Raw genomic sequence first — 18,831 nt, 5'->3', positions numbered from 1 at the left:
AAGTTCAAGATGCCATGCAATGTTTCTGGATTACCTTAAATAGCTGGATATGTGCTCTTTGTCAAAAAAATCTTTATGATCATGCATGGCAGGGGTGGCCAAGATTTATCCTGAAGTTGTGATGTCACATAACATTGTATCCCTTTTGTGAAGATCTTTCAGATTTGGGATTTCTACTTAAGAACTGGGTCAAAGTGTGATTTAAAATGATGTTGGTGTCTGCTTTCTTCTGCAACAGGAAAAGAGAAGGCCTTTAAGGAAAAAGTGACTTGCAGTAATTTTCAGTAGTACATGCTGTGCCTGGTTTGTCATAAAATAAAATATTCTCTCCCTTCCTTAAGCTGTTCCTGCAGTTCATAATTTTCTCCCAATACTTGTCTTACACGATGGTGGTAAAAGGAGGTTAAAATTTCTGTAGTCCCATCTACAAGGATAGACAATACAGTTTTTGGTTCCCCTCCCTCACAGCAAGCTGTTGCTCTGTCTGGGGCGGTACTATATGTTTATATTTATCTGTGTCTTACTTGCTTCTGTGGCCAAGAGATCCTGAAGAAATTTCTGTTCGTTTGTGAAATCTGAATGTGGTCTTGTGAATATGTGCCTCGGATTTCCTCGTTACAATATTTATCATTTTTCCTGAAAGTTCCTTTCCTCTGGTGAATTGTTCATCCTGTAGAATAAGTCAGCTATTTCCTGTGTATCAGCATAATGTAACTTAATCTGCACCGGGTAGTACTTTGGACCCATTCAAAAGCTTTGTATTTTTTGTAAGTTTATTGAAATTTAGAAACTTCACTGTCTCTACATTTAAACAGTTCTTCCTAGTGTGGCCCAAGTCTGGAGATGCACTTGTTTTGCACCCACCCTGTGTCACAGTGATGGAGTAGCAGTAAATGAAAAGAAAAATTGTCCCTGTCAACCTGACCCTTTTGAACGTTACATTTGTGCTTCAGCAGCGTGGTGAGTAGGAGCACTGGTTCCTGCGGTGGCTTCTACCTCATGTAATTTAAACACAGTTTTGAATTGCTTTGTCTGTCTGAACATCACTTTTTATTCACTGTCAGTGGAATTTATAACTATAGTTGAATTTGTAATACCAAGTTGGAGCTCATAACACCAACTATAGTTAGTGCTTCCCATTATAAGACTCTCTTTTGCTTGCTGTTAAGCAGCCTGCTAACACTGAAATTTTTCATGCTGAGTAGCTAAATTGGGCTGAATTTATTTTGGGAAGATTCTGTTAAAATTCAACCAGTTTCAAGAAGGAGATTAGAATTATGTTGCACATATTTTAAAATCCTTTGTTCATGTGAGTCCTTTATTCTTGGTCAAGAACGCTGTCAAACAGGGACATGGTAATAGGCAGATGTCCCTGAATCAGCCTAGTAAAAATTAGTGCATGGTTTAACAAATGGCTGGGACAGGAGTTGATCTTGACCTGCTAATGCTAAACTTGGTGGTGTGCTCCCGGTGTGAAGAGAGGCATTAACTAGAATGCAGAGAGTTCAAAAGTTGGATGAGGGTGGAGAAGGGAGTGACCTGGAACAAGGAACTGTCCGGGACAAATGGGTGGTGGGGGAGACCGATTTTTTGGCAGGACAAGGCACTGGGGATCTTCTGGTGCCCGGACTCTGGTGTTGTAGCGATGAACATGACACAGGGTCGCAGGGGCAGTCCAGATTCTTGTGTTTCCAAACTTTTTAACACTTGGCTTTGTAACCTGGGAATGCTGTTGCTGCACGTGCTGTTATTAGTGATCTGAGCACGTTACTTGGAAGAAATTGTCATCTACAGCAGAGGTGCTTTATAAGAACTTAAGATGCATAACAAGTGCAAAGAATATAAGTGGTTGCAGTTGGGTACAGGACAGAAGTTTGAAAACAAACAGGAGAAAACACCCACCCCAAAATTTCTCCCATCTCTTCCTTTGCTCCACGTGTTCATCACCTTGATCGTATATAGAAGAAACAGGGAATTAAGGGCTGGCTTCTAAGTGGCCATGATTCATAACATAATTCTAAGAAAAACTTGCAGATAAAATCAGGATTACTCCTTACATGTAGAACAAAAGGAATTCTTCAGCTTTTACCAAACTTGAGAAATTTTTTTTTTAAAAAAAAGTCCTTGATTCTAAGAAATGTGATGTGATGTCTTGGTCACTTCATTAATGCTAATATTTTCTTGCTTTAAAAGGGTCAGAAGACTTTCTGTTAAGTAATATGTGGTAATAATGGAATGATGTGGTTTTTAATGTTTCCTTGGCTAATTTACATGTCACCTATTCACAAAGGTTTTGGAGTTACAATTAATATTTTTTTCAGATAAGTGCTATCTGCTATTGATGGGTTAGTTGCATGAAAGATTTGACCTTTTTTAGTCAGAGTCAATACAAATATGTTAAATGTCGAATGGAGAGAGAGAAAGCTGTGGCAGTCATTTGTGTACTCTGATGGATGTAAAGAATTCTCTATAGAAGAGGGGAGTCCTCTAGTTTCACAATTTGTCACCACTGGATTTGTACAGGAACAGCTTACTGTGTTAGTGGATTGATATAATATACTGTGCTTTGTTTATACTGAGTTGCCTGTGCTGTGAAAATCTTCGATCTTCACTCTATATATTAAACATACACACACACGAGTCTACCAAAGAGTGAAGAAACAAATCAGAAGCTACATGTAGTCAGCAGGTGTACCTCCAGCAGGAGAAAGGCATCATGTTCTATTTGAAGTTTCCTTTAGAGGCCTATTCCGAAAATGGCTACATATAGACAAAGTGAGGAGAAGTTTTAAGAGTGCTATCAGATAATATGATTTTTTTTTTTAGCCAACTAAAAATAAGTTAACTGATACAGTGTGAAACTGCAAGGTTTCATTTTAAGTAAACTTACACTTAATATTGTCTAACCATGAAGAAAAGTGAGCTTTTTAAACTGTTTTCGTATTTGTCCAGTGTTACTTGTTGATGTTTAACACTACTTCTCTTCCCCCCTCCCCGTGTTTGATACAAGGCCGAAACAAAATCTGCTCCTAGGAAGACTTCTTTTCCAAATAGCTGCTCATTTTCACACCTTGAGCCTTGGGCAATTAAATACTTGATTTTTTTTTGTTTGTTTTTCAGCTGATCCCCTTTTTCATTATTTAAGGTCTGTGAAAGCCCCAACTGCTTCCCAGGGAGTTGTTTAGGAGTCCCTGTGATGTTGCTATCTTGAACCTTCCAAAGCTAGTGGTCTGTTTCTATTTCATACACATGCTACATGCATCATTTTTGTGCTGAAATAAATATCTGTTTATCAGCTTAATAGTGAGTTGCCAGAGTTTGAGAGGTGAGATGTATCTTTGTTGTTTTAAGACTATTAAATAGCTAAAGAAGAGAGTACAATTTCCATCAGATACAGTGTTAACTGTATTTCATGGAATTACCTTTTTCTAATGACATTTTTTGTTATTTGCACACACACGCATGTTTGGTTTTTTTTTTTTAAGGGCATGCTTTCTTCATTGTATTTGGCTGTTTTTTTAACTTTTTAATTGAAGTATTTACAATATAGTTATTTTTGTTATAGTGATCCGTTTTATTGTTTCAGAAGTGAATGAATCATATATTCTGGGTTATTTTTTCCTGGCAAATATTTTTCTTTAATGATTACTCAGGGCTAGCTTAAATTGTACCTATGAATAATACTTGAAATACAGTATCTGATTCATCATTTCAAATGTTACAATGAAAAACCTTGTGAAAAAATATATATAGGTCTTTTTCCTTTTAGTTGCGAGAACGCGTTTACAGGGAACTGGACTGGCTATGTAGCTGTTGTAGAACAATGAAATAATACTGCTTCTCAATTCTGTTATTTGTTCTGACTGCACCTCGATTTCCTAAAATCCCAAGATCTTGTTCTGTTTCCCAGGTTCCTTCCCTGTGTCCCTCCTGGAAGAACAGGTACTGGCTCTGCAGCTGAGGTTGCAGCAGGCGGTTCACATTTGTGCCCCCCTTGCAAGGGCAGGGTGGCTGCAGTAGATGAGCAGTTACTGGGGTGGGGAGAGGATGTTCTGCAAATCCCCAAAGAGTTGCTCTGATTGCCTGCAGATAGGCGTGCCCTGTGTGTAACTGCATCCTAGCAGGCGCGCCTATCTGCATGCAACTGCATCATAGCAATCTTCTCACGCAGGTTTGCTACATCACTATCAACTGCTCTAAATTGTTTTTCTCTGCACCCATAAATTTCTTGCCTTTTGCTTTCTCTTGTTTTAGGAACTTGCTGCAACTTTTCTCATTCATACCATGTGTTAGCAATGTTGTTTGTGCCCTCCCTGTATCTATAGTCTAGAAGAAAACTGTGCTACCTATGGCTATGGAGTTTGTGCTCTTGATTACTCATATTTTACAATTATTTTATTTTTTCCTGTCTGAAACCAGTCAAGGCATCAGCCTGTTTTGAATGTTGTATGGGTATTATCATGAAGATGTTAGTGGGGATCCTCTGCTAGTCTACAAGGAGGCAAATACAGTTAATTTTGGCAACAAATACAGCAGAAAATAACCATAGGCTGGTGTGGAACCTGCTCACAGTAAATGGCCTTTGCTTGTTGAATCACAGTTTCTGACTGGCCTTCCAAGTCAGTCCCAGGTGGAAGAGTCCAGGTGCACTTCCTCGACTGCTCAGCATGAATTAACAAGGCCAGATCTGAATGCTGGAGATGAGTAAGCAGCTTCATGGCCCCCTGAAAATGGAAGAGAGGAATGTAAATACTCCATATTTTTTATTAGTGGAGTGGATGCGTTCTCATATTTGTGTTGATTATACTGAGTTTTGAAATATTTGGAAGAGTAGAAGTATCAAAAGAGCATCTGATGTGTGTTTACATGTTTCTGTGAACACAGGGAGCTTTTTAAAGTGCAGCAGGAATTCTGGGCAGCATATAAAACCTGAAAAGAGTGAGTCTACTTTTTTTGCATCTGTATAACTGATTTATGTAATCTAGAATGTAAAGACTTAAGTTCTGGTAGATTTTGTTTAGGAGTAAAAATGTCATACACAAACAGTTTTTTCATATGTTTCCCAGATTCTCTGTAGGTAGGTTTAAAAAAAAAACCAAACAACAAAACACCCCCACCCCCCAAAAAAAAAAAACCAAAAACCAAACAAAACCAACAAAAAACCCCCAACAGAAAACCCCTACATATTTTCTCTGTTGCCCCTACCCTTTTAAGCTGCTGTCCAGACAAATATTTATAAACAGAAAGTAATGCAGTTTTCTTCATGCACAAAGCCCTGGGGAAAATGAGGAAATGTTTTAGTGTGTGTGAGGCGTTTAGTACTTTGTTTTGCTCTGATTTATCTTTCAAAGAGCTGTGGAGACGTGCCTTAAAAAACTCAAATACACTCGCTGTGAGCTTATATTACCTTTGTTTAAAATGGTCAAACCTCTACTGCTGAAACTCAGGAATTCATGGACAGAATGACTAGAACAGCAAATATGACTTTAAAAAAATGTGGTTATTGAATAAACTGGTATGAGCCCAGCTGCTGTGGATAAATTGATTTTGCTGTTGCTTTAAATCTATGATGTGTTGGTATTTTGGCAGAGTAAGAAAAACAAGGATATTAGAAAGTAATTTACTGCACTGGGATTAGTAAAGAGTGTTCTGTTTCTATGACTGGGGCAGAACAGGATGGTTTAGATGTGTCTGATAAACAGGACGAGGTCTAGTCTGACAGCTGGCAACAATAGCTTTTGCTCAAAGTCAGGTGTACTAAATTAGCAAATCTATTACAAGGATACAGGAGAAATCTCACAGAAGACAGCCTTGTAGGCAGAAGTGTTGCCAAATGGGAAATGATTCATCGTCTCTGAATGGGATGAGCACTGAGCAGAAGCAGTTTAAACCTCAGACTGCTTTGGCTCATAAACCACCAAATATGCGATTAACACTTTATCTTCTCCAATCCTGTGTTTTTTATTGTCTCCTGAACAGTAGTCTATATTTAGGATCAAAATCTACAAGACTCGCTTCTTTGTTCTATTTCTCTTTTGTAAGTTTGAATGTGTTCAGATACTTTTTTGACTTTCGGCTAAATCGCAGTGTTTGCATGCATCCGATCTTGTGACCCTTTGGCAGTATCACCTTTTAGTGAGGACTGTTACGTGTCTGGAATGCAAGCATGACACAAGTGACGCTGGCAGAACTGAGTTAGTGTAGTTCATTTGCTTATATTCAGTGAAAATACATGATTAGCTGGAGATGGAGTTTTAATATGGCATGCCAGTTCCAAGGTGAACACTGCATTTTGATTTTCAGTATTTTAAAAATCTGTATCTATTTAACATTGACAATGCTATTTGTAGCCTACAGTGCACAAAGATAAACAGGAAATATATTTGGGAATTCTTAAACTTAGTTATGGATTAGTGCAGAAAGGAGGTACAGTTTACAAAGCTAGTTGAAGGAATTTAAAGGGGGAAGAGGCTTGTGCCCTCTTTGTTCCTTTATTGTTCATATAGCTGATTGGAGTTTTAGCATGTCTCTGGTCTTGTTTTAATATAAATTGTCATATTAGCTCTAAGAAACATAGATGATAAACTAAAGGAATTAGATCACTGAATGGTGTTTAGTATTAAGTAACTGAGATACGAGAAGATAGCTGTGAGAGGAAAATTTGTTTTACTTGTTAATATATTGTTTAGCAAATAATTATACTGGGGGGGTGGGGCCTGAGATAGCACTCAATTAGCAGTTGAGATTTCCAAGGAGCAGTGTGCCTAGGAGATTAATGTAAAGATTCCTCTGGAAAATTGTGTCTGCTTTTACCTTGCATGTGCAACCGAGTAAGAAATGGTAAAAACCAGAAGTGATATCTAGTATAATGTGTTGTGAGTGGAACTGCAAGAGGCTGAGGGTTTCTAGAGTGAAAGGCACCAGAGTAAATGAGGACTTTCTATTCCTGTGTCCCCTCAAAATCCCCACTGTGTCCACACAGACCTTCTGAAGCTCATAACTGGTGTTTGAGATCAATGGAGATACCTGCATGCTCATTATGCTTGAAAGCTGTTCTGCCTTTGTAGATGCCTAGCAATATCCTCCAATTTCTTGGAAATACCTTACTGGATTTTTATTCATTTGATATACAACTAGGAGTGTTGATTCACAGTGTTATATTTTTTTTTTTACATTAATGTAATCAGCAACTCCCCCTTTCAGTCTTACCTGCTTCCCATTAGCTTTCTTCATTTTTACTCTACTGGTTATTATCTTCTACTGTGTGCTCCTCTTTATCAATAAATTCTTGTCTCTTCACCTCTTGAACATTGCATTGTCCCAAAAGATTTCTGAAGTTGTAGTTTGAATGGAAGCTTTTTTTGGGCAAGATTCTTTATTTTCATGTATTGGCGAGCTACTTCATCTGAATCTCTTGGTGTTGTTTCTTTAAAATCCTTTTTGTATTGTTTCTTACAGTAGTATATAATTTAAATAACTTGTGTAAAAACAAAGCAAAACAAAATGAGGATTTAATATAAGTCGCTTTACTTTTGTTGAAATAAATAGGATTGCTTATCTCTGTTTAACAGCAGCAGCTTCTTAAACTTTGGATTTGTTCTGTAGAACACATCTGTTTACACAGCGAAACTAAACTGAAGCTGTTCCTATTAAAGGACGACAGTTTAACTAAATCAGTTTATAAATTGTATAGGCTATTGATATAATTATCTCCTGGAGATGAGGTTTCATGGTTATCTCTCTGATGGGGGAAGAAGACTGGACTGAGGTACTTGAGAATTTTGACAATGTATGAATGGGTGACATCTTGGGTTTTCCGCATGTACCTTCTTTAAGCAGCTGGTGTATTCCCCACTTAGATGGTATTGTATTTCTGTAGGTAGAGCCAGAACTATGTAGTCAGAGGCATAAGCTTAGTAACCAGGTAAAGGTGTGTATATAGTCCACACATCTTTCTCCTGATGCTCTTTTTTTTTTTGTTTGTTTTTGGCAGTGGCCAAACTCAGTTCTGGGGAGAGGGGCCGTTTCCAGAGTTGAAAGCACTCCACTAAAACCAGTTTTCCCAAAAAAAGTAAATATAGTGCTCAAATGTTTCAGCTGCATTAAAGGAAGAAGAGGCAGGATTACATATTATCAGGGAGACAGATCAGAATTCGTGTCTGAAGTTGTGGTGTTGATGATCATGCAAGAGGATGTAAAGAGTGCATCACTCATCTATATTTCCCCATATAATATGATTTCAGTACATCAGGTGTAGGAGTAGAACAAAATTGTGCTGACCTAGGAGTTTAGATTAAGGGTGGATGCTTAATTAGTGATTTTTGCTAGTGATAGCATCAAAATAATGATCCTCATGGACTCTTTTAAGTTTTATTTATTAGGGAATGATTTTTTAAAAATTACTCAAATATTTCAAGTTATATATTTGAAATGCCAGAATTGGCTTTTTCTCCCCCCCCCCCCCCCCCCCCCCCCCCCCCGAGTTGTCACCTTAGTTGTTGTCATGTTTTGGGACTCGTTTCTTATAAAATTAATATTTACAACATTTTGCTGAAGAGTGGCACAACAATTACTCATGAAGGGTAAATGATGGGCATGCTTTTGGTGTCTTTTTTTTTCTGGTTCTTTTCGCCTCTTGCCAAGAAAGCCCCAGCAGTAGCAGTGTCCCCCTCGGATCGAGTCTGTAGTGGAGACAGAATTTTGAGACTTCCTGTTGAAATCAAGTGTGTGACTGTGTCCCGACAGAGATGGCAGTGGTCTGAAAGTCTGGAAAGCTGCTGGTATCTACAATTCCTGATACCCAGGAGTCTGGGTTAGTTGCAGGTGCCTCTTGTCTGAGACCCTTTTTAAAATTCAGGGCATTTTTGTCTGGTTGGTAATTAGATCATGAATTTCTTTTGTTGTTGCCTCTACTATAGATCATTCAGAGGGTGGAGAGTTTTACTGCCGTGAAACAAATCCGAGGGCTCTGCTTCTTGTTAGCATGTTTTTCCCCCAGCACATTTTCAGAGGTGCATGAAATACATCAGGCACAGCAGAGCTATAATTTGTTTCTAGTGTTAGCTTTTTTCCCCCCACCCATGTTCCTGTCAAAATAAGCTATAAGAGTAAATTTCCATGTTACCTTTTTTATTTACCCAGTTCTCAGAGGAAGAATCCTGTGCTAAGTATTTTGCAAGTTGATAATTTTGGGCTAATCACTTCTGTCTAAACTGGGTCTTGGTTAAAAACTAGCTGCTGGCATTTCAAACAAATCGTTAAGGATTGAGGTAAGATTTTAGCACAATGATTCTTAAGAGTTTGAGATAAGAGTACCCCCTTTTCTTTGCCCGAGCTCTTAAATACTATTCTATTTATTTCTAGGATAATTGAGTTAATGCTCGTAATAGTTTACTTCACTCACGCTTGCATATAATAACCACCTCTGTAGGTTTAAGATTAGTTAATCTTGGTAATGTTACTTTAAATTAAAAGGGTTTTTTTAAATGGGAGTTATGTTTTTAATAGTACAGGAAGATAAAATAAGAATAATTGAGAGGATCACAGAGCAAATATAATAGCAAAGCTGATGGGTTCATTTACCTTTTAATGGATTTCTGTTTCCCACCCTGATTTTGTTTACTGGAATACAATTTTATGCTTACTTCAAATGTGAGAAACAGAACAGATAACTTTGAAATTGATTTGAAAATTAATCTTTGTCTGCTGACTTTTTTAAAAGTCTTCTAATAGCTGTTAATTTAAAGCTATGTTGTTTCCTCCCCTTCCACCGTCCCAACTGACCAGCGTAGTATTCAGTCTTTGTACGCGGTGTATTTGTGATGACTTCATGGTACAGTAGTGGTTTTTCAGATGTTGAAAAATGGATGAGATGTGAGGGTTAGGCCATTTTGGAGTAGGGTGGAGAAGTGAAGTGGAATTTCTAGTGTATGAAAGTTTTATGCATTGGAAACATCCTGGCTGGTCTGAGAGGCTCCTTCCACACTAAACCAGGAAATGCAAATATTCGCAATAGCCTTTGTTTTCTTAAAGTTTCCCACGTGTTACTTGTGCTTCTTTTTCACTGTTTGAGGCTGTGGCTGAAGCCCTAGTTTACACAGAGCCCTGATGGGGATGATGTAGTCCTGTATCACTCAGATTTAATTTGCGTATTTGGTATATAGCTAAAAAAAGGCAAACCAAAAATAACTTAAGGTTTTGCATCTACATATTCAATTTCACTGGTTCAAACATAAATCTCCATAAAAGAGACTTGTAAAACTTGATGGTAAGACGTGAAATGCTCGGGGAGGGTTGCTACCTTCGTTGCAAAAGTGGCAGCATAATTTCTTTCCTTTGCCTCTTGACAGGCGTATCAAATAAACTGGACACATGAATAGAGCTGGTGACGTGTGTGGCAGTAAGCCCATCACTGAATGAATCTAGGAAATGTGAATGCATTAGTTGCTTGAAGGAAGAATTCAATGGTGTGGGGGGTTTTGTGTTTTGTTTTACTTTTGGCTTGGAGTGGAATAAGGGAGGAGAAGTGGAAAAGGAAGCCTTTTGTTTACAGTAAAACAATACTGTGAAGTAGACATCATGATGTTAAAACAGGAGTCTAAACATGGCAAATCTAGGCAGACTCCATCTGGCTGTGTCCACAAGTCATTCAGACATCCCCGGCAGACTGCTGGAGTCTTGAGTCGCTGTCGTGTCGTCCCCCCCTTATGGGAATTTAAAATAGCCTGCGAGACTGTGTCCCAGAATTTTATTATTGCATGAGATGAATGATATTGGCTTAACTGTTTATATTCAGTGATGCAATGCATTTTTATTAACGTTTCTTCCATGACAAAATGCGTGATGTTTTCATTTTGAATGTTAATCTCCATGAGTTATATTACATGCAGGTAATATGGGTCTAGAATTCTAAATCCAGTCAAAGCACAACCTACTCTTACAGGTAGAATTTAATACAGTGAATCTGTTGGAAAGAAAAATGTACTGTTACTATGTTAGTTTCTGGCATATTTTGCAGTGATTTAAAGTATATTGCATTCTTAGGACGTTTTTCACTTCTGGATAATCCGTATGGCTGTTTGGTGTTTGAATGCAGTGTATTGTAGTGTTGTTTGTTGTTTGTTTAGCCCCAGAGGAATAATTCTGATTTGTTGAGACACTGATTTCTAGCTGACAATGCTTATAAGCAGGTGCATGTGATCCTTTGAAATGGGTTTCATTTTACATGCAGTATCTTAAGGATTTAGCATCTGGCTTGTGTTGAAGTTGAACTTGCAGAAGAAGTATGTTTATGGGACAATTTAGAATTTTAACAAATATTAAAGGAAAGTCTTGTTAAAAGTGCTTTTCAAGTACTAAGGTTATCCTAATACACATTTTGAAAGAGTTTATTTTAAAGCTATCTACCTTGTGTTTGGATATCAGCCTAGCAATAATGCTTTTATATGTCACTTAGAACTAGTGTTGAATTTTTTTTTTAACCTGACAGCATTTAATAGCACTTTAAAAATTCATTAGTACTTCTCATGCTAAACACATATTCTTACTAAGACAGTTAGAACTGGTACATGATTCTGAATTTACATTAGATTTAAACTAGATTTATTGTTCTGAAAGAGAATTGGAAATTAGTTTCCTAACAGTATGAACTGTAAGTGGACGTGGTAAGAGTATGGGCAGATAGCTGTGCCTGTTGAAGTTACCACCCCTTCCAAGCTGTTCTGGCTCCCATAGTTAAGGGGGGCAGAAGAGATCATCTTATGTATTTCCTAATTCACATCAGAAAAAGATAGCTAGAGGAAGCAGCGAGTGATGGTGGTCTGAGGTTTACCTGGCTGCTTCAGAAGGCAGCGCTCACACTGTGCTTTCCCTGCTGCAGAACCATGGATCTAGGGGATGGTGGGGAGCGTTTACATTTAATTTAACTGAGCAGAGTATGTCTGAAACCAGCATCAGTTTGTCTGGTGTCCTTGGGTGAACTGGGCATCCCAGTGTATATCATATGGCACCCTCATCTCAGTGTTTGCTCCCTCTATGCTCATCCCAGAAAAGAAAGGCATTGGGGTGACTAGTGACTCTTTCAACTCACGTCTTCAGAGGATGGTGTTTGGAGATTTAAGTTGGGTAGCACTGAATTTCAGATAAACCATTGGGAAAAATAAACATTTTTAAGAAGGGCATGCCAGCCTCTGTGTTTGTACATGTTTTGTACTAACTCTAGTTTAGAGCTCATTAGGTTATTCTAAATTTCTAATGCTCTGTGAGGCTCAGAACAGCTGTCAGTAAGTAAAACGGAGCAGCTGAAAGCACTTGTGTATACTTGCAAGAAAAATGCTTTTTTCAGTGTTTTGATTTTGTGCTTCTGAGTGTGCTTTGGGAAATAGAAAATAACACTCCATCCGAATGTTTAAGGTTAAGATTGTGTCTCTGAAAACCTGAAGGGTGTTAGGTTGGTTTTTTGGTATCCTGATGGCAAAAATCTGCTTTTAAAAAAAGTTTGGGTGGTTTTTTTTTTTTGAAATAAATCTGTAGAACTCCCAAACAGAGACAGGAGGAAAAACTAGCCATCTGAATGAAAATAAAAATACTGGGGAGGGTGTATTTTTGTTTTCAGAGCTGAAAAACTCCCAGGTATGGAGTGCACTTTCACAGTGCAACTGCAAGTTGCCATCAGAAAGGTAGTCTGGCCAATCCTCCCTCCTTTGCAGCCGTGCACTTCTGCTGCTTCCTTTGCATTAGAGCTTGGGATGGCATGACTGCTGGGTAAGTCAACGCAGCTCTCGGAGCCAATGGCAAACTAATCCATCTCCCCAGAAGGTTAATTTTCTGTTAAGCCAGTTCAGCTTCCTGATCTACCTTGCATCCATATGATTGCTAGACCTGATCCGAGAGAGGAACAGCTGCAGCCCTCTTTATTGTTAGGTGCAATATGAAACCTTCCAGCTCCTGTTGATCAGTGATCATGGTTAGAATAATGGTCAGCTGCTGCATTCTTACCCATTTCATGTTTCAATACCTTCTTTACTCAAAACCCCTGTGCACCTGTGAAACATGTATTTGGTAGGTTTACCTGCCTTTGTGTGTCCCTTCTTGTCAATAATTGATTGCATTAACTGAAAGTAAATTCTTCATTTATGATCCTGTTCTGTCACTTAGTTTGTTCCTCTGAAGAAAAAACACCTTTCAAAGGAAATTAAAAGTGAAAGGAAATGAAAGCTAAAAAAAAAAAATTCCTGAGAGATTAATCGTAAAATAAAATTTAATGTGAGTAGTTGGAATAAACAATTTTATTTCAAAACCTTAATTGAGAAAGTTATTACCTCAACAGCTGTATTTGCAAATCTGTATGGCATTATTTACAGCTCTTTGTTCCGTGAATAGTTGAGGACCTCCTGTTTTATATCTTCCCATGTGGGAATTTAGGCAGGTCCAAGGAGGGAATGCAAGCAGAGAAATGTAAGTTTCTCAGTAGCATGCCAACAATGGAAGAAAACAGTAGGAATCTGTTAGAAATGTTTAAAGGATTGAGCTATCCTGCTGGAACCTGTGCATGGTGTGCTGTTTGCCCGTCATTTTTCTAAAGTAAATAAGTAAATTTACAAAGAGTTTTATACGATGTGGAGAAAAGTATGTCATGTCAGCCATAGGTTCAAACACCCCAAGCAGTTTCTGGGTCCCAGGGGCAGCCATCCGAAGGCGAGGAGGGGCGTGTGTGTGCCTTCATTTGCCTCCCTCCCTCTCCCTCCCCCAAGCAGGCTCATTCCAATCGGCAGTGTAATTGGAATGCAACCACAGTCTGGAGGAGGAAGGGGAATTTTTGGCAAGGAGAGGCAGAGCAGTTGGGAGCTTTATTCAGATTAAAGCATAGACGACCATTCATTATCAGTACAACACACATTAGCAACAGCATAGCATTGTGTTTCTACAGCTGGGACTTATTTTAGTGATTGTATTGCACTGCGTATTACATGCAAACAACTGGGATCTGATCACAAAAAGCAACGCTAATGGCTTTCATTAAAAGATGGTGTTCCTGTAGGGGGAAGAAAGACTTGTCTTCAAAATGAACTGTTGTGGTAAAAATTGATAGGCAGCCTGTCCTTCTCCTCGCTATCCCATGTGTTACATATGTTCTGGAACAAGCACTTTTTCTGGGAGAAAAACCCTTGGGGAAAGAAAAAACCAAGAGGAATTATAATGTTAAAAGTGTTGCTTGGATTCAGAAGGCTGAACTAGTTCTTCTATGGTGATGACACATGAAAAGCCAGAAGATTAGTAAACATAATCTTAGTTTTGGACCCAGTCCTTTTCTTCCCCCTATAAACTTGGGGCTGACTGTTGACACACTGTTGGTTGCTTGTGGATGTCTGACATGAGATGGGGGGTGTTTTCTTACTAAGTCACGTACTGAGTTTTAAATGTGTTGATGATGTTTTTCCTTCAGCTTCTTCAGCTGGTGTGCTTGCTTCCATAGACATTTATGATTACTTTTTATAGTACTGATGCGTCTGTCTCCAGTGTGCACGTTTAAGAGTTATTTACTTAAGAAGATAGCTTAAGCAATAGTATTTTTAATTTAGAAATTTTAAACCCAATATATTTCTATTGTGATTGTCTACAACTGTAGCCCTGAAGGTACTTCTACCTCGTGTTGCAGGGTACAAACACATTTAAACCTTGTAATTTGTCATAAATCAAGAGACACGTTATAACAGATAGATGAGAGTCTACAAACATACAGGTAACATAACGCTAAAACGTACCTGTGAGGTAAAGTAGTATTATTCCTGTTTTGCAGGTATGAAGGAATGTGGTGAACAAACTGGCTATAAGCAGTTTTATATAGGTTGGAAATACCCGAGTGTTGAATACAAGATCACTACCCCTAAATGTCCAAGTTCCTTAAATTCAGATAACATTTTCTTTCTTAACATTGCCTTCCTCAACACTCATTCTAGGTCTGTTTCCCAGCCATTGAAGGTGAATGGGATAGTTGGAGACTCTTAGATCATTGTCTAAGATGTGGTGATTTTGTGAAATCTCATAGGTCTTTTATCACTTGTTTTCATTGCAAACTTCCTACAATGGCACTCTTCACTCCTGTTCATGTGCTTCTTCCCTTTAAGTATGGAGACCTTGTGTTATAGATATACATACTACTCTGAAATAAACATACTTTTTAATACTTATATAAATACTTATATAAAATAGTGGTAATGGGATATCTTCTATAACAATTTTATGCAATAAAAACTTTGATTTTTCTGTAAAAATGATTCCAAAGTAAAAAGCAGTTGTAACAAGAGTTCTTCAGTAGCTAGCAAAAACAGTAAGAAGAGTTTAGAAAATGAGACAAACATTTATCTTTCTATTAAAATCACATTTTCAATAATCGTAGTTCCTTTCAGGTTTTTTGTGGGTTCAGCAAATTATTTCATCGCCCCCTATAATTGCATGTAAATTTTAATAGCTCATGCATAAACTAGATTACAGGAGTTTGGGGATATTAAATATTTTTCATTTACTTGCAATAGTTAAATTATTTTTCAGTAAACCATTCTTTGTCAGTCACTGGAGTAGTAAATCAGAAGAAGGAAACTGACAAATGTGGTTCACTTAATTTCTATTTTTGAGTGTTTGAGAACTGTGCAAAGCTGTCATGGAAGGAGACTAGGTAGCTTGTAATATCATGCTGTCTTCGTGTTTCTGTGAACTGACCTGAGTAGCATGTGTTAGAATGAGATCATAAGGCGTGATAAAGAGATATTTAATGAACGTATGTAAAACTGATGTGCATGTTTGTCTTGGCACATATATATTGTTCCTTTGTATTGGAATATTAATGCTCTCTTTTCTGTAGACTACCCAGGAAGTCTGTAATAAATACAAAACATAGCTATCCACTGACTCATTGATACTTAGTAATAAATACTTTATCTACATATGTGTACTAGAAGCCATTAATGTCTTGATGATGCATTTATGGTACAATGCTCCCCTCCCCTCCTTTTTTTTCAAACCACTGTCAATATATACAGGCATTGGCTTGCATCCTAGTTTCTGAAAACCTTCAGTGCAAGTTTAAATAGCTTAACTTTTGCTTAAAAAGAATTTTAATAAAAAATGTTTTAAAACAAGCACATACAAATAACAAATAACCTTCTTCAGTGGCCTTGTGCCTCTAGAGGATCTATTAATGGTACAACTGTGTAGCTCTGATAACGATGTGAGTTTGAGCCCAGAACCATCAGCATTTTAACTTGGCTTTGTCAAGGAAAATAAATCTTGCTATGATTCTTTCTGGTTTTTGAATCTTTAGCTCAAATTTGACATAGGATAGAGGTCTCAAAGATAATTAAGTCCCATGAGTTTTATGAGAATCGTTGCCTGGATAAAGAGGAGACCCTAGCAGTGACCTGAAATGAGAGGAAAAAGCTGCAGCAAGAGATCCCATGTTGCTAGACCGCTGGAGAGTCTGCGTGGGAGAGTGTCTGACTAAATGCCCTACCAGTGGGAAAAGCCTCAGCTATAGCTTTCAGTCAACCATGAAGCATAAATCCATAGGAAACCAAACTTCCTTAGTTTTTATTCTCAAGGAACTATTAATCAGTTGGTTATCAGAATATTCAGAATAGGTTTTAATACAGTGTTGAAACTGTTAGAAAAGTGGAGCATAAACTCTGGTACTTTTCCCACCAGTGGGAAAAATTTTGTCCAAAAAAACTCCTGAGATAGATTACAGCTCTGTGCGTGGAAGAAGATTGTTTCACTTAGAATTGAGCTGATGCTCCTGAGACCCTGGGCTTTTTCACCTAGAAATACCTGGCAGAGGGGGTGTTGTTAATGGAAGATTTCTCCACGTCTCTCCTGTTTTGTTAACCTGACAAAGCCAGAGTGGGCTGACATCTGACTTTCCTTAAATGTGGTTACTAGAGAAGCAAATCTTGAGCCAAAAATATTAGTTTGTTCGCTCATGGCTAATTGTTGGGGAAACGGTTATTAGTCTGTATGTTGTGTGTGTGCCCAATCTTATAAAAGTGAGACTTTGGTTAAATTGCACTGGCAGGCTTGCTTAATATTTTGAAAAGAAGTGTTTCTAATTAGTTAACCTTGCAATTTCTCTCACAAAAGATTAGTCAAACTTCTTTTATTTTGGACATTATACAATTTCAGGAATGCACTGTATGGCTCGCTGGGCACTGAAGGGTTTAAAGCTTTCAGCTTCACTTGACACTTCCTGTTTCTTTTTTCATGGGTGAAATTGTGCAAATAATTATATATTTTTGAGATATTTTTAAAAGTGACTATCTATATAAGCATCTGTTTTACTTGAAGTTTTTCACCACTAGATGAAAGGTGAGCAGTAACCTTTTTCAGTTCATGGGCGAGTGGTGTCTGTTGACAACTCAGGCTGAGGATATTCTTGGTGGAATAAAATCTTAAGGAACCACAGAAGCATTTTTCTAAGTTTGTCTTATTATCTGTTTCCTTAAATGTCTTTTAAATTGTTATCAATTGTATGGATAGAGTAGACTTTAAATTGCTGGGCACATGGAAGTCTTTAGTAGCTGGATTTTTATTAGACCATCCTAAATCCTTTGAATGTTTTGTGGAGCAGACAGTGATGCGACAGTCTGTTTCCTATACATGCTTGAACTCCAGGTATCAGAAATACCTAAAACATTTGGTTCTCTATTAGTATTTTACTACTGTTGACTGTTTACAGTGGGATTATTGGGTGAAAATCCCTTAAATAGAGCTCTGCTTTAGGATTACATTATGTCTTTGAATGGAGAGAAATTATTTTTTTTACCTTTATCTTCTCCTAAAAAACCCAACTAATAACAACCTGGAATCAGGCAATTTTTTTTCAGGTTAATGATATTGCTATTAGCACCCTCTTGCATCAAACTAATATGCTGAAATTTTCCTGGGAGCTTATATACACCTTTCCTGGGTTATATGTCAATGTGCAGGGGATTGGTTTTCGACTACCTGTAGTCATTAATAGGTGTCCCCTTCTGTTTTATGGGGGACCAAAACTCGTTAGACCCGAGTAGAGTTTTAGCTAGAGTTTACAGTGCTGAATTCCTGTGGAAAGCAGTTTCACTAAAATCAACATAAACATTCGGAAAACGTTAATTTCATTGATTTAGAATAATATGTAACTTTGACTGTGCTGGCATGCAGAACTATTCGGGGTGATGCTTCTCTGCCCTTACCGTGGAAATCTCCATGGCAGTGCTCGTGAACTACATCCTCTTACTTTTGTTTGGACAGATACTGGAAGAGAAACTGGAGAATTCATAGCCTTGCAGGATCAGTTTGAGGATATTTTATGGGGGAAAGCATGACCACTTTTGTTTGGTTTTGGGTGGTGTCTGTGGGATGTGATTATTGGATGCACTTTCTGTCTTTGCATTTTCTGGTAGTAAGGAATATTGACGATCTCACAGAAGAAATATCCAAGCGAATCATACACTGAGGAGTCTTCTGCAACACTGGTTCCAACCAAATATCTCTTCCCCACTCCCCCTTTTTTTTTTTTGTACTAGCTGTGGGAACTCACGCTTTCACTCAATACCCAAGAATCCTTTTGTGTTATCAGTAAATATTTTAATGTTTCACAGGGGAATCTAATATTTCCTGCTTACTAAACCTGTGACAATAGATAAGCATATGTAGTTGAACAGTGGTGAATTTTGTGAGGAGAACTCTTCTGTGTGTACCTTGGCATCTTTATATGAAAGTTGTTTCCTTTGACCTTTTATTTATTTATTTATTTTTATTTATTCTCATATGAGATTGTTTTCCCCATGGTATTTTTAGTTG

The 18,831-nt window shown here is 37.8% G+C and overlaps 1 protein-coding gene across 6 annotated transcripts in view; it reads left to right on the top strand.

Annotated features, from left to right (window-relative positions):
• Positions 1-18,831, top strand: part of SMURF2 (SMAD specific E3 ubiquitin protein ligase 2) — an 83,965-nt gene that overhangs the window by 9,221 nt on the left and 55,913 nt on the right. The window lies entirely within an intron of this gene.

Source organism: Strix aluco, chromosome 21, assembly GCF_031877795.1.
Source record: "Strix aluco isolate bStrAlu1 chromosome 21, bStrAlu1.hap1, whole genome shotgun sequence".
Lineage (NCBI taxonomy): Eukaryota > Metazoa > Chordata > Aves > Strigiformes > Strigidae > Strix > Strix aluco.
Note: the sequence above shows the minus strand (reverse complement) of the source record. Positions and strands in the feature narration are given on the sequence as shown.